This window comes from Gopherus flavomarginatus, chromosome 5 (genome assembly GCF_025201925.1).
Source record: "Gopherus flavomarginatus isolate rGopFla2 chromosome 5, rGopFla2.mat.asm, whole genome shotgun sequence".
In the NCBI taxonomy this organism is placed as follows: Eukaryota; Metazoa; Chordata; order Testudines; family Testudinidae; genus Gopherus; species Gopherus flavomarginatus.
This window is the reverse complement of record NC_066621.1, coordinates 141,509,159-141,522,573: the sequence shown is the minus strand read 5'-3', so window position 1 is coordinate 141,522,573 and position 13,415 is coordinate 141,509,159.

Below are 13,415 nucleotides of genomic sequence, written 5' to 3'. Positions count from 1 at the left end.
CTTATGCCCCATGAGCATTCACTTCCTGTGAGCATTCAAGCAATCAGGTCTGGGTCTCATGAACACGTGCAGAAGGAGGATATTAAGCTCACTTACTTGATTGTTCACACCTGAAGCGTACTGGGGTTTCATGAATGAGTGAGTGGATGACTCGAGTGGATTTGATGTGCATACTGGGCAGCAGGACATACTGTTCTCAAGAGCAGTATCTATTTTGGTGACTATACTCTAAAGTAGTGAGTGCTGTATTATTATTTTTAATTTCTATTACAATAGCACTCAAGGTCCCATACTGAAGTCAGAGCCCCATTATGATAGATGCCTTACACTCCTTACACGGGAAGAAACAGGCTCATACCAAAAAGTTTACAATTTTAATGGGGAAGCCAAAGAGTAGCAGGAGAAACTGAGGCACAGAGACGTGATGCAACTTGCCCACAGTCACACAGCATGTGAGTCACAGAGCTGGGAATAGAGGCCAGGTCTTCTGACCTAGTCTAATGTGCTCTGTGCACTGGGCAACACTAAACATAAGAAAGAAAAATGATTCCTCTAAGGAATGGGACCATATTCTATGCTGGTGTACACAGAATTATGTCACTCTGCTGAAGCTGCAGATCTGGCCCTAAAACCATGTAGGTTATTTTTTATTGGCTACTTGACTGCAGTACATTTTTACATGAATAGATAAATGTGTTTTGACTGTGTTCATACGCCTTTTATATTTGCTTTCTGAAATCAAATCCCCCTCTCTATTTCAGCTCATTCCAGGGATGATCATTGAAATCAGTGGAACTATCTTCATTTCCTTCAGTGCGCAGTGGAGCAAGCTGTATGAGGATGAATTGCAGATAGACTTAGGAGGTAAAAATCACAACTCCAGCCAGAGACCAGGATGATTGTCTGCTGCACCTGCCTAACTCATAAGAACATAAGAATGACCACACCGGGTCAGAACAATGGTCCACCTAGCTCAGTATCCTATCTGTAGACAGTGGCAATGTCAGATGCCAGGGCAATTTATCGAGTGATCCAACCCCCTCTCAGATCCTGGCAGCCAGAGGTTTAGGAGCACCCAGAGTTTGGGGTTGCATCCCTGACCATCATGACTAATAACCACTGATAGACCTAGCCTACATGAACTTATCTGGCTTGTTTTTAAACCCCATTATACTTTTCGCCTCCACAACATCCCCTAGCAATGAGTTCCACAGGTTGACTGCATTGTGAGAAGTACTTTTTTACGTTTGTTTTAAACTACTGCCTACTAATTTTATGCGTGACACTAGTTCTTGTGTTATGTGAAGGAGTAAATAACACTTCCTGATATACTTTCTCCACACCAGTCATGATTTTACAGACCTCTATCATCTCCCCCTTTAGTTGTCTCTTTTCTAAGCTAACGAGTCCCTGCTTTTTTATCTCTCTTCATATGGAAGCTGTTCCATAGCCTTAATCATTTTTATGTCCTTCTCTGTAATTTTTCTAATTCTAATATACATTTTAGAGATGGGGTGACCAGACCTGCATGCAGTATTCAGGGCATGCGCGTACCATGGATTTGTATAGTGGCATTATGATGTTTTCTGATTCATTATCTATCCCTTTCCTAATGGTTCCTAACATTCTGGTAGCTTTTTTGACTACCACTGAACATGGAGTGGATGTTTTCAGTGAACTATCCACGATTACTCCAAGATCTCTTTCTTGAGTGGCAATTGCTAATTTAGATCCCATCATTTTATATGTATAGATGGGATTCTTTTTTCCAATGTGCATTACCGTGCATTTATCGACACTGAATTTCATCCGCCATTTTGTTGCCCAGCTTTGTGAGACCCTTTTCTGATTCTTCACAATCAGCTTTGGACTTAACTACCTTGAGTAATTTTGTATCATTTGCAAACTTTGCCACCTCCTTTTTCCAGCTCATTTATCAATATCCTGAACAACATTGGTCCTGAGCTGCTGGGCTGTAACAGCTGCAGATCACATATGCCAGTTACACGAGGCTCTGGGAGCTACTAGATCCACATGAATGATCCTATCCAGGTCTCTGATGGTCTTATGCAGGGTTGATGTGAAGGCCATTACCACAGCATATGGGAACACATAGGCAGCCTAGTGCAGCTGCTCCACCTATGGTCCCCTTGTGCAGCCACTATTGAGGACTTTTGTTTTTATTCACATTTTGATTATCCACTACTCACAACTCACTCCTTACAAATAATCAGCACATCAAGATCTATTCCAAAAATTACATGGTAAATAATTTCCAACTGCAAATGCATTTCAGCTAACCTCGAGCGGCTCACTGACAATTTGTTGATAAATAAATAATTAAATAACATTTCTCAAATAAATCATCAGTTGTAAATCATTCACTCCATTGGGGCCAGACCCAAAGCCTACCGAAAAAGTCTCCTACTAACTTCAGTGAGCTCTGGATCAGGTCCTTGCTGAACAACCTGTGTGCCAAATGAAGAAAAATGCAGGTCAAAAGCTGACCCAGATACCAGCTACGTCGCTTTACAGCACCAACTTGCCTGTGGGCGGTGCTGCCACATTCCATTGTAACATGAATGGCGAGGCAAAACTCAGCAGTGAAAGTGTTAAATCAAAGTATGTTATAACTGTTTGATTATTCGTTTGAGATCTTTTTTAGAACCACTGAGCACCCAGACTTCCCATAGAATCATCTTTGAAAAGGAAATCGCAATCTAAACCCTAAACACTCTCTGGCATTTTTCCGCAGGCAACCAGGAAGCTCATTAGCTTGGAAAGACACAACTGTGCAGTTCATCGTACATTTCAAGAAAACACATTTGATCTCCTGTATTGTAAGGGGCTTTTTTTCTTTGCAAAATGAATAGCTATATAGGTTAGATCTCTACAAGATTCTAGTTCTCTGGCAATTAGAACAAACCAGACATCTTAATATGGAACCAGTTCTATTTCCATTTAGTTTGCAAAGCATTAAAAAAAGCAGGTGAAAGAACGGATATAAAGTTTATAGTAATGATGGTACCAAAGGAAAGACGAGCAAAACAAAGAAATGTTTTCAATAAGCATCTTTTTATTTGTCCTGTTGACTAAACTTTTAACTGTGGCATGCGAGCATTAGCATAGTGGCATCTGCACAGACAGCTGTAGCTCCCCAGTGTAAAAGATACTGGATATAGCAGTGAATTTGTTTGAACTTGCTATAGCAGGCAGCCTGGGCTAACAAAGGAATGGCTAATGACTTCTGGTAAATAATGGAAGACTTCAGAAATGTGGCAGTGCGGGATGCTTCTTCCCCTCTTTGTTTGGTAGCAGGGCTTAAAGCTTCCCTCAGTCAGAGCCAGCCCCAAGGTTTATCATTTTGTGGCTCTCAGACTGGGAATCAACATGATCCTTTTCATAATTTTGGGATATAATTTTGTTTTTTTTCGTATGGGGCAAGGAAATCTCTATTTACTTTATTGGTCCCAGTGCAGACTGAATGAATCAATGGCCTTTTTATTCACTTTGATTCTTCCTCTAGTATCCATGTTTTAAAAAGCCTAATATGCCCTATCAGAAAGGATGATGTGTAATTGGTTTGAATCTCATCTCCTTGAAGCCAAGGTTGGTCTGCATACCAGTGATTTCAATTAAGAAGTTTGTATATAGGGCATCACCTAATAAAATCCCCAGAGAGCTGATAAAGTTGCATTTAATGCCATCTCTCTCTCTCTCTCTCTCTTTTTATTTCATGGGGGAGAAAAGACTGAAGATTTCTGGGCTTGATTAAGACCATTTAGTGAAGATTTATTGGAAAGCACTGCAGTGCATTTTCTGTGTTAACCTCTTAGATCACAGCAAGCAGCCTTTGAAGTTTGCGGAAGGCTGGAGGAGCGCTCGCTGGTGAGGGATCTAGTACCCCACACTAATTTCAAAGGGGGTGGCTCAACACCGCCAGCTACATTACCCAATGGAAATGGATGCAAAGAGATTATTGAACTCAAAGAAATAAATGACTTAAAAAGCCTTGCAGCTTTGGATCCTAGCCGAGATATAAAAAAGAAAAGAAAAGATAATAGAAAGCTTTAAAGCTTCATTCACCTCCTAACTCTTCATTTCCTCTTGGCTTTCCCAACCCCACTCAAGTTTCCGGATAGTGCAACTCTTGGTACCATGCTCTCAGGATCTCCACCAGCCCCCGACTTGCAGTAAGAAGTATATTTCTTCCTCACCAATTAGGGCATGTCCGCACAAAAAGTGTTAGCCCTTTCCCAGTGGGATCCTGTGGCAGTACTCCACTCTGCCAGAGGACAGCAGCTTAGACTCCAGAAAGTCAACTCAGCAGAGGCTGTCTGGGAGATGTGATGGATCATTGCCTTGCCCTTCTACCTGTTTGGCTGGCCTCACCCATTTTTTGTTACCTGTTCCAGCTCAGTGGGAGTCGCAGGTGGCTTACAATGCTGCATCCCCATCCCAGTCAGGCTTTCTGTTGCCAGGAGCCAAAGCCCACCATTGGAACTCAAGGAACAAATTGGGCCTATGATGTTCAAGCCCTCTCTTTAAAGGCATATTTTGGAAAATAAAGATATCTTCAGCAAAAGAGGTTGGGCTCTGCAATGGGGTACAAGTCCCAAAAGGCTCCAGAAGGGGCCAAGGAGCCTAAGAGTGCTAGTTACCCCACTGATTGCAGCTGAGGAGGGTGTGGTCTGGCAAAGGGGTTGTACTTAGAAAAGGAACATGAAGGTCAGTTGAGAGAGGAGGTAGTGAGTGCCCTTTCTCTGGCAAGGGGCCTGATAGATGACTAAGAAAGCTAGATTGGCAGAGAAGCAGACAGGCTGCTCCTGAGGTGGACCTGAAGACACAGGGAAGATCAGGAACCACTGAGGGGGTGACAGCCTGTCTGAAGCCCTAGGAAGCTGGAAAATTGTGCCAGCCCTACATGGGGACCAGCACAAGGCACAACATGGACAGTGGGAGGAGGTCACATTACAGGAGGTTTGCCTGACAGACAAGGGGCAGCCGGCTGAGTCCAACTGGGGCTGAAGATTTACTTTTATACTTCTCTTGGACTGTTTAAAAGGACTCTGTGACCCCAGAAAGTGTCCTTGGTTGGAGGTCAAGTCACTGGAAGAGGGACGGAATGTCTGTTGGAAAGGGGTGCCCAGTGGGAGAGAGCTGCTGTGCCACATCTGGCCACAAAGAGGCACTCCAGCAGCAAGTCCACTCTTCTATGGGCTCAAGTGACAAAATTTAGATCCAGAGTTCAAAATCCCAGAGTCCAAGATCATTTGGATCTATGTTTTAGTTCAGTGCACTAGTAAGAGAGGCAATTTTCAAAATTAAGATCCAGACTTGGCTTCAGATAACAAACATACCTGAAGCTACAGAAAGAAGCAAAAACCTACTCTTCTAACTTTATTATTTGGCAGGAATGCCACAATCTAGCTACATTTAACAGAAGAAACTGCAGAAGAACACACCACACACAGAGCCAGGTCTGCAAACGATAAACATGTTCCAGTAATAGGCCATAAATTTCATTTCATTCCTAAGGAGACTTTATTGCCACAACGACTAACATACCAGAAGCCTCTTCTAATAGTTAAGTAACTTTAACACACTGGCAGCTTCTTTGATTCATATTCTAGAAGAAACAGCTTATATTTACAGAAACAAATGGGTTGCATTGGAAATACTGGTCAGGTCAATCCTGTCTGCTCCATATTTCTCCAAAATGTCTCTTTATAAATCCTCATACATCTTGAACAGCAAAAACACAACTCCACTTCATTATTTAAGAGCACTAAAAGCTATTTTTATCTCAATTCCTTTATAGCACTATTTTCCACCACTCAGGGGCAACTCTATGTTTTTGGCCACCCCAAGCAAGGCAGGCAGGCGGCCTTCGGCGGTATCTCTGCAGGAGATCTGCTGGTCCTGTATCTTCGGCGTACCTGCAGCTCACCACCACTGGAATTTACTCTCCCAGGATCAGCAGGGTGGGAAAGATGGTTCAGTATAGAGGATCAGCCGAGATACAACTTCCCCAGCTAATCAGAAAAACTAAGCGGGCCCATGGATTTTCTCAAAGTACTGACGGTGCTGAAAGCAATTCTATTCTATTCTATTTTGAGAGAGAGAGAGAAATCTGTGATAGCAACTAACTTAGGGCCATCTCACTCTGAGTAGTGCTTCCTTTCTAGAGTAGTCCCATCAAGTACTCAATACACATAAGAGTTGAAGAATCAGGCCCTTGTTACACCTGATGGCTCATTAGGCACCAATAGCTCCCATAAATTATTAACTTCTACATACTGTGGAAAGGGAAAGCCATTCCTACAAAGAACAATTTTTTAACAGGCAGGGTAATTATTGCACTGATTAAGCTACCAAGGGTTGTAGTGGATTCTCTATCACTGGCAATTTTTAAATCAAGACTGAATGTTTTTCTAAAAGATATATTCTAGTTCAAAACAGGAATTTTTTCAGGGAAGTCCTCTGGCCTATGTTATACAGAGGTCAGGCTAGATGATCACAATGATCCTTTCCAACCTGATAAGCTATGAAGCTATGAAAAGCTCACAAAGGGGTTTAAACCCCACAAAGTATCTCCTAAGGGGTTTCCATTAATTTGTTCCACAATGGAACACACAGATGTGGGATCCCCAAACCTCACAGTTAAGAGCTGGTCAGAATTTTTTGACTGAAAATTTGTCCTGATGAAATATGGGGTTTCACAGTAATCCACATTTTTGGCATGAAAATGTCAATTTCAGTGAAATTTTCCCATTTTTCAATGAGAATATTAAACAAGAAACTATTTTTAATGTTTTGAAATACCAAATAGAAAAAAGTCAACTTTTTTAAACAAAACATTTAATTTTCATTTTGATGTTTTCAAAATAGCATTTTTCACAACTTCCCATTACTCAAAAAATGTCAATATTTTGACCTTGTCCCATTTCGGGTTCAAAACAGATGTTGAACTATCAGAAGTTCCCATGGGGTAGATATTTGGTTTCTTAACAGCTCTGTTTATGGTTATGGGGCCCACCAGAAGCCCAGAGTGTCTACACACTGGGTCTGTGCTCACTTTACTTTCTCATGAATTGATCAACCCACCCTTCAGCTTCTTTGCAGTGGTGCTCCTAGAAGCAGGGTATCCTGGGCTTCCACCTGCATGCAGCAGTCTCTCCCAGTGATGATGGAGTTTATAAACTCTACACTGCAACAGCTACAAAGGGATTAACGGACAGAGCAGCTATTTCCCCACCTGTGGCTGATTAACAGATGAGCAACAGCTGAGATAAAAGGCTGCAGGTTAGGCAAAAGATGATGGCTACCAGAGAGGCTGGGGTCAACCTTACTGAAGCTCCCTAGCCGTGGCTGAACAAAGAACCACCCAAGGAATAGACCCCAGAAACCCCACAGGAAGTGGGGTGAGCTTTTTGGGGAATAGCAAAGTAGGTTTTCCTTCTTCCATACCCCACAAGATGGGTAAGGATCAGACCTTGTAAAGCCCTTCTTATCAGACCCTTGGGAAGATTACAAAAGTGGGATTAAAGCATATCCAGCAAAATCTGAAGAACTGGGAGAATGGGGTTCTAAAGGGTCTGTGTATCCTCAATAGATCCTTAGGTAGAAGGAGGGAAACCAAGACCCCTCACACTCCTCCACAAGACCCAAATTAATGCATATTGCCTCTGATAGTATTAACTCCTTGTTGGATTCTCTATGAGGCTGGTGGGGGATGATTCTTTTCTAACCCCTACCCACCTAACCACTCATCCCAACTAAATCTCACCCACAGATGAGGAAGAAACATTATGGGTGAGTATACTCAAAAGCAATCAGTATTGGCTTAACTACTCTCCCTGAAGTCAGTGGTGAAACTTCCACTAATTTCAATGGGAGTACAGTTAGCCAACATATACACTTCAGAAAAGTCCCATCCTATAGCATGTCCATATAAACTATCCTGTTTCAGCACAGTACCAATGTGTGCTCTCTTTTGCCTGGAAAAGATCTAAGTTGGTATCAAATAATGAACCCAAAGTATTTCCCTTCTGAACACAGCCCAAAGCACTTTTTAAAAGTTTTCTAATACAAAATATTTCACCGTGAAGTGGAAATCTCTCTATTTTGTCATTTTAAGATGTGATAATACATTTTCCCCTTGGAAAATATAACAGTATACCCATTGTGCACTTTTTGTTTTCTATTTAATCTGTGATGCATATCTGAATGGATTTTTTGCCTATAATTCTATAAAATTTACTCTGAGCTGCTGCTTATGCTCTAGTGATCACAACTCTGTTTTAAGGATTGGCTCTTATTTTTCAATCTTCTCTTCAATGCCCCTTCATTACTTTAGAATATCAGGAACGAGAGAGGCAATTTGTGCACATTTAACCCTCTGTTTCCTGTGGACATCTATACAGGACTGTCAGGATCTTCCTGTTTCATTCAAGCAAGTGGGAAATGGTGCTACTAATAGGATGGTGCTATCTAAATAGGATAGACAAATACCTAATGGTGATAGACTAAAATTTTTGTGACATTTCCCTACTAAGTTGCAACTGCAAGAATTACTGTAAATATTATAAAAGCAGGGGACTAGATAATCACTTGGTGTAAACTGGCATCTCCCTACTGGTCTTGAGGCTGATTTATGAATCTAAGTGCCTAATCAACCGTCATCTGAGAATCTAGCCCTTAGCCTCCGGCCTTTGACCTCTAGAGGGTTGTTGGTGTTTGTGTGCTTGTCACAATGAAGTTTCACCAAGTGATCTCTATATCACTTGCTTTAGTCTCTGGGAAAAATCTAAACTTCAGCCAGCGTAGATTTGGACCATAAACTAGAAACAAGACAATGATTGCTCCACCAGGGCTGATTTTGGCCCTATATTTACAATCTTTTCCAATTTCATGGACACAAGAATGGAGAATTTCTTAGGCTGCTTTGACAATATTGTTTCATGTGGGTGTTTTTAGCTCTCTAAATTGACTGCTCAGTGCAGCCTGGATTGGACCTCTCATACAGGGCCTGTGGTTATCTATCTGCCATATAGGAGCACCTTGAGATTCATGTTTCCAGGATTAAGTGGGATTGTGATCGTCATGGAAAAAGCAGTGATGATCCCAGGCTGCTACAGAAGAAATAGCTTGCACTGGGCTTTCATGATTCCCCCATATCTAGCCATAGAGAGATACAGCACAGGCAGCAACACTATTGGGCGATACGAATAGCATTTCCGGTGCTGCTAGGAGAGAAGGCCCTGGTGGGATCCTAAGGGTGAGGTGAGGCAAGTGAGCCCAGAATGAGCTGATTGGTTAAAATAAGATGTTAAATTGGACTGAGTCACTGCCTTGGCCCTCTGGGTGTACACGACCTGGGACAAAAGAAAGCCAGATGTCTGAAGTCCCCCGCCAGAAGTAAACAAAGGATATCTGAAGCCCCTCTGTCTTTGAAGTAAACATGGCTTTAAACAAAAATACATAAACCAGAGCACAGATATTTATTGGAAATAAAATGTGAATGAAAAGAGATGACCAGCTACAAAACAGAGTATGTAAACAGCTGCAGTGCTAAAGCAAACAAAAGAGAATGTAAGGGAAGACAGCCGTTGACTATGCTTTGTACCTATAATTGCCTTTTGTCTTCTGAACTCAGAGTTTGCAAACATGAAAGGCTTGTCTATACACAATTTGGTTAAACTGATGCAAGTTGGTCTGGGGACAGCAGTTTAAACTGGGCTCATGTTGTTATATTATGTAACAGTGGCAGGTTACACCAATGTCAGTATCCACAGTCTAACTAAACTGGAGCAACATTACACTTTTAATTAAACTGGAGTAACTTTGTGGGGAGACCAGGACTAAGGCCTGGTCTACACTGGGTGGGGGGAGAGATCGATCTAAGTTATGCAGCTTCGGGTATGTGCATAACGTAGCTGAAGTTGACATACTTAGTTCTACTTATCGTGGTGTCTTCACTGAAGTAGGTCAAGTGCTGCCACTCCCCTATTGATTCTGCCTACGCTTCTCACTCCAGTGGAGTACAGGAGTCAATGGGAGAGCACTTGGCAGTTGATTTGTCACGTCTTTCCTACACATGATATATCCACCCCCGCTGGATCGATCGCTCCGGAGGTAAATGTAGACATGCCCTAAGTCTCACAACAGGTATCATTGCACATATTTGACACCTGGATGAACTTGACGCATGGAGAGCTTAGCAGGCTAGGCCCTCATGTTGCAGTGATTCAGTAGCAGAACAGTAAACAGACCCCAGGAGTCTAGGTTCCAAGTCTTATGCTTTAAATTTGAGACAAACTGAAGACTTTCTGTGCCCTAATTGGATCTGAGCTCTTTTGAAACTCTGTTCTGAATACTTTTTATAGACTCCAAGGCCAGAAGGGACTCTTGTGATCATGCAGTCTGGCCTCCTGTGTACCACAGGCCAGAAACGTCCGCCAAATAATTCCTAGAGAATATCTTTTAGAAAAAGTTCTAATTTCAATTTTAAAAATTCCAATGATGGAGAATCTACCACTACCCTGTGTAATTTGTTCCAATGGTTTATTACCCTCAATGTCAAAAATTTACACCATATTTCTAGTCTGAATTTGTCTAACTTCAACTTCCCACCATTGAATCATGTCATACTTTTCAATGCTGAACTGAAGAGCCCATTATTAAATATTTGTTCCCCAGGTAGGTACTTATTGACTGCAATCAGGTCACCCCTTAACCTTCTCTTTGTTAAACTAAACAGAGTGAGCTCCTTGAATCTATCACTTGAAGGTAGGTTTTCTAATCCTTTAATCATTCCCCTGGCTCTTCCCTGAACCCTTTCTAATTTATCAACATTTTCCTTGAATTGTGGACACCAGAACTTTCTGGTCTCAGAATCTATGAATCTACAGTACCACTACATCAACTGGTTTTTCCCCCAATACACCAAGGCTGGCACAACCCATAGGTGACCTAGGCAGTTGCCTAGGGCTCTAACATTTGGGGGGAGATGACTGCGGTGGCCGGATCTTCGGCCGCCCTGGTCGTCGCCGGTATTTCGGGGGCGGGACCTTCCACTGTCTAGGGTGTCAAAAAAATTGGCGGCACTCCTGCCAATACAGAACAGGAATATGTATTGAAATATTGGAAATGGAGCACTGAGCTCATCTCACGGGCTCCCTTTCCTCATCTGTAAAGTGGAGACATGGAAATACAGTTATCTCATAGGGGTGTTGTGGAATTAATTAATAAAGGTTGTAAAATGTTTTGGAAAAGATACAGTGCTGTTAAGTGTTACATTGCTCTTCCCAAAAGGAAACACTTCATTTTGTTTGTGTTGTGTTTCATCTCCCTTTGTAGCGAATGTAGTGCTCAGAAATCATGTTTTCTTTAAGCACAGTTTGAAGAAAATCTAGTATTGTTTTCATATTATGGTAAATCACAACAGGTTGCAACAGCGTTGTCACATTACATTATGCGCCCCTGATGAGATACAGGTTGAGTGCTCTGTATCTAAATGTTTTCATGGGTGGTAAGAGGGTCACACATGAAAGTAGCCACTCTCCCTGCAAGACAGCTGGTTCTCCCACAAGATAATCAGTTTTTTTCTGAAACATTTGGCACATCTTTCCAGTTAACAGTCCGTCACATGTAGGAAAATCAGAGAAGCATTTTCATGCTTTATTATGTGAGTGCAGCAACACGCATCGGGCTGGCGGTGCTGGTACAGAGAGCATATAACACTGATCTCTCTCTCCTGTCACTGCATTTGTTTTTGCACTTTCACTGCAAAACTAATAGATTCTTTATGCTGCACATCCAGCTTAAGGCATACTGCAGCTGCCATGGCAGAAAATGGACAGATATTACATTGTCACATAACTAACCAAGCTATAGCTTATTGTTTCCCTTCAAAAGAAAGACAGCAGACTCATTCCCCCAGCACGTTTCTTACATTTAGCTGGCTTTTTGTTAATAATCCAAGCCCAGCAATTGCAAGGTGAAGGGTTGAAGCAGTAATATGCCTTAAGGTCAGGTGGCACATGGTCATATTTTAATTACCACTGCCTGAGGCTATCTCCACAGGTATGTTTCCTTCCTGCATAAAACATGAACCTGGTAGTGATTTCAGAATGCACTGTCAAATCATCTATGAATCCAACAGGATGTGCACCATATTAGTCTTTAAACCAAGGGCAAATTTTATTTCAGTATTTTATCCTGCATGCACAGGAGGGAGAGAAAGAAACACTTTTCTGTTTGCAAACTCATAACGTTCAGCAACACATGGTGTATCATATGGTCTAGCGATCTTTCATTTCCTTAATAAATACCCAGGCACAGCAAGCCCTCCACACCAATATCCTTTCAATAAGAGCTAACCTTATATGGTCACTACATGATACATGATTTATTAGATGTCATGTTAAAGTAAACGCAAATGCACAAAATACACTGACGGAAATGGCTGTCTGGTTCCATATGGTGTTTTCATGTTTCTATTAAAACCAGATTATTTAAACACTGCCAATACCAGCACTGGTTTTACTTTTAAAGGATGAAGAGGGTCTTATCCATTCCATCTGTGCCAATAGCTTGAAAATTGCTTGCCGCCCATGAGTATGGTAAAGTAGAGTCACCTTGCAAGCAAGGTTTAAAAAAGTGCTTCTCACTCAGTACATTTTCACACAAGGAGCTAGGATAAAAGCAGATGATGTTAATTCATAATTAATCAGATATTCTTAAGAAGAATAGGGATCTCTTTTTAACCATAAAGATCAATCCCCTCAAGGCAATCTCCTTTAAATGACAATGCAGCATTGGAAATGTTGCACTGACCATTTGCTTCCCTGTTTGACACTCGAATTCAAGGTCTAGATTTTTGTGAAGTCATGTTCTTGGCTATTTCGATTCAATACAAAGGGGCTGTTATGCCACATTTACAAATGTCTTCAGTATAAAATTTTAGCATGTACCTTTAATAAATAAGAAGTTGGCTTATTTATTATGGATAAGCTAAAATCTAGGGCATCAAAAGCATTTCTCTCTGACTTTTCTGCTCTTTTCGCAATCCTAGACTGTTTCTATAAAGAATGTTGCTTGGATAAACTACTTTAGGGATTCCCATAGCAAGCTGCTGCCAAACTCGACCCAGAGATCAGCAGTAAAAACATGATGTAAACAGCGTGAAGGTGGCTGAATTATATTTTTCCTTCCCTTTAGAGGGCAACCATTCACCACTTCACTGAATGTAGGACCATTGCATGTCTCAGTCCAGGCCTGGAAGCAAGCTGCATCATTACAGCATGAGGAAATCCAGCACAGGAGCACATTTAAACTCATGTTGCAGTGCGTCAATGCACCTGCACTGTAGTTTGTTGCACAATGCTCACATATTTGCTTTTAAAGTTATT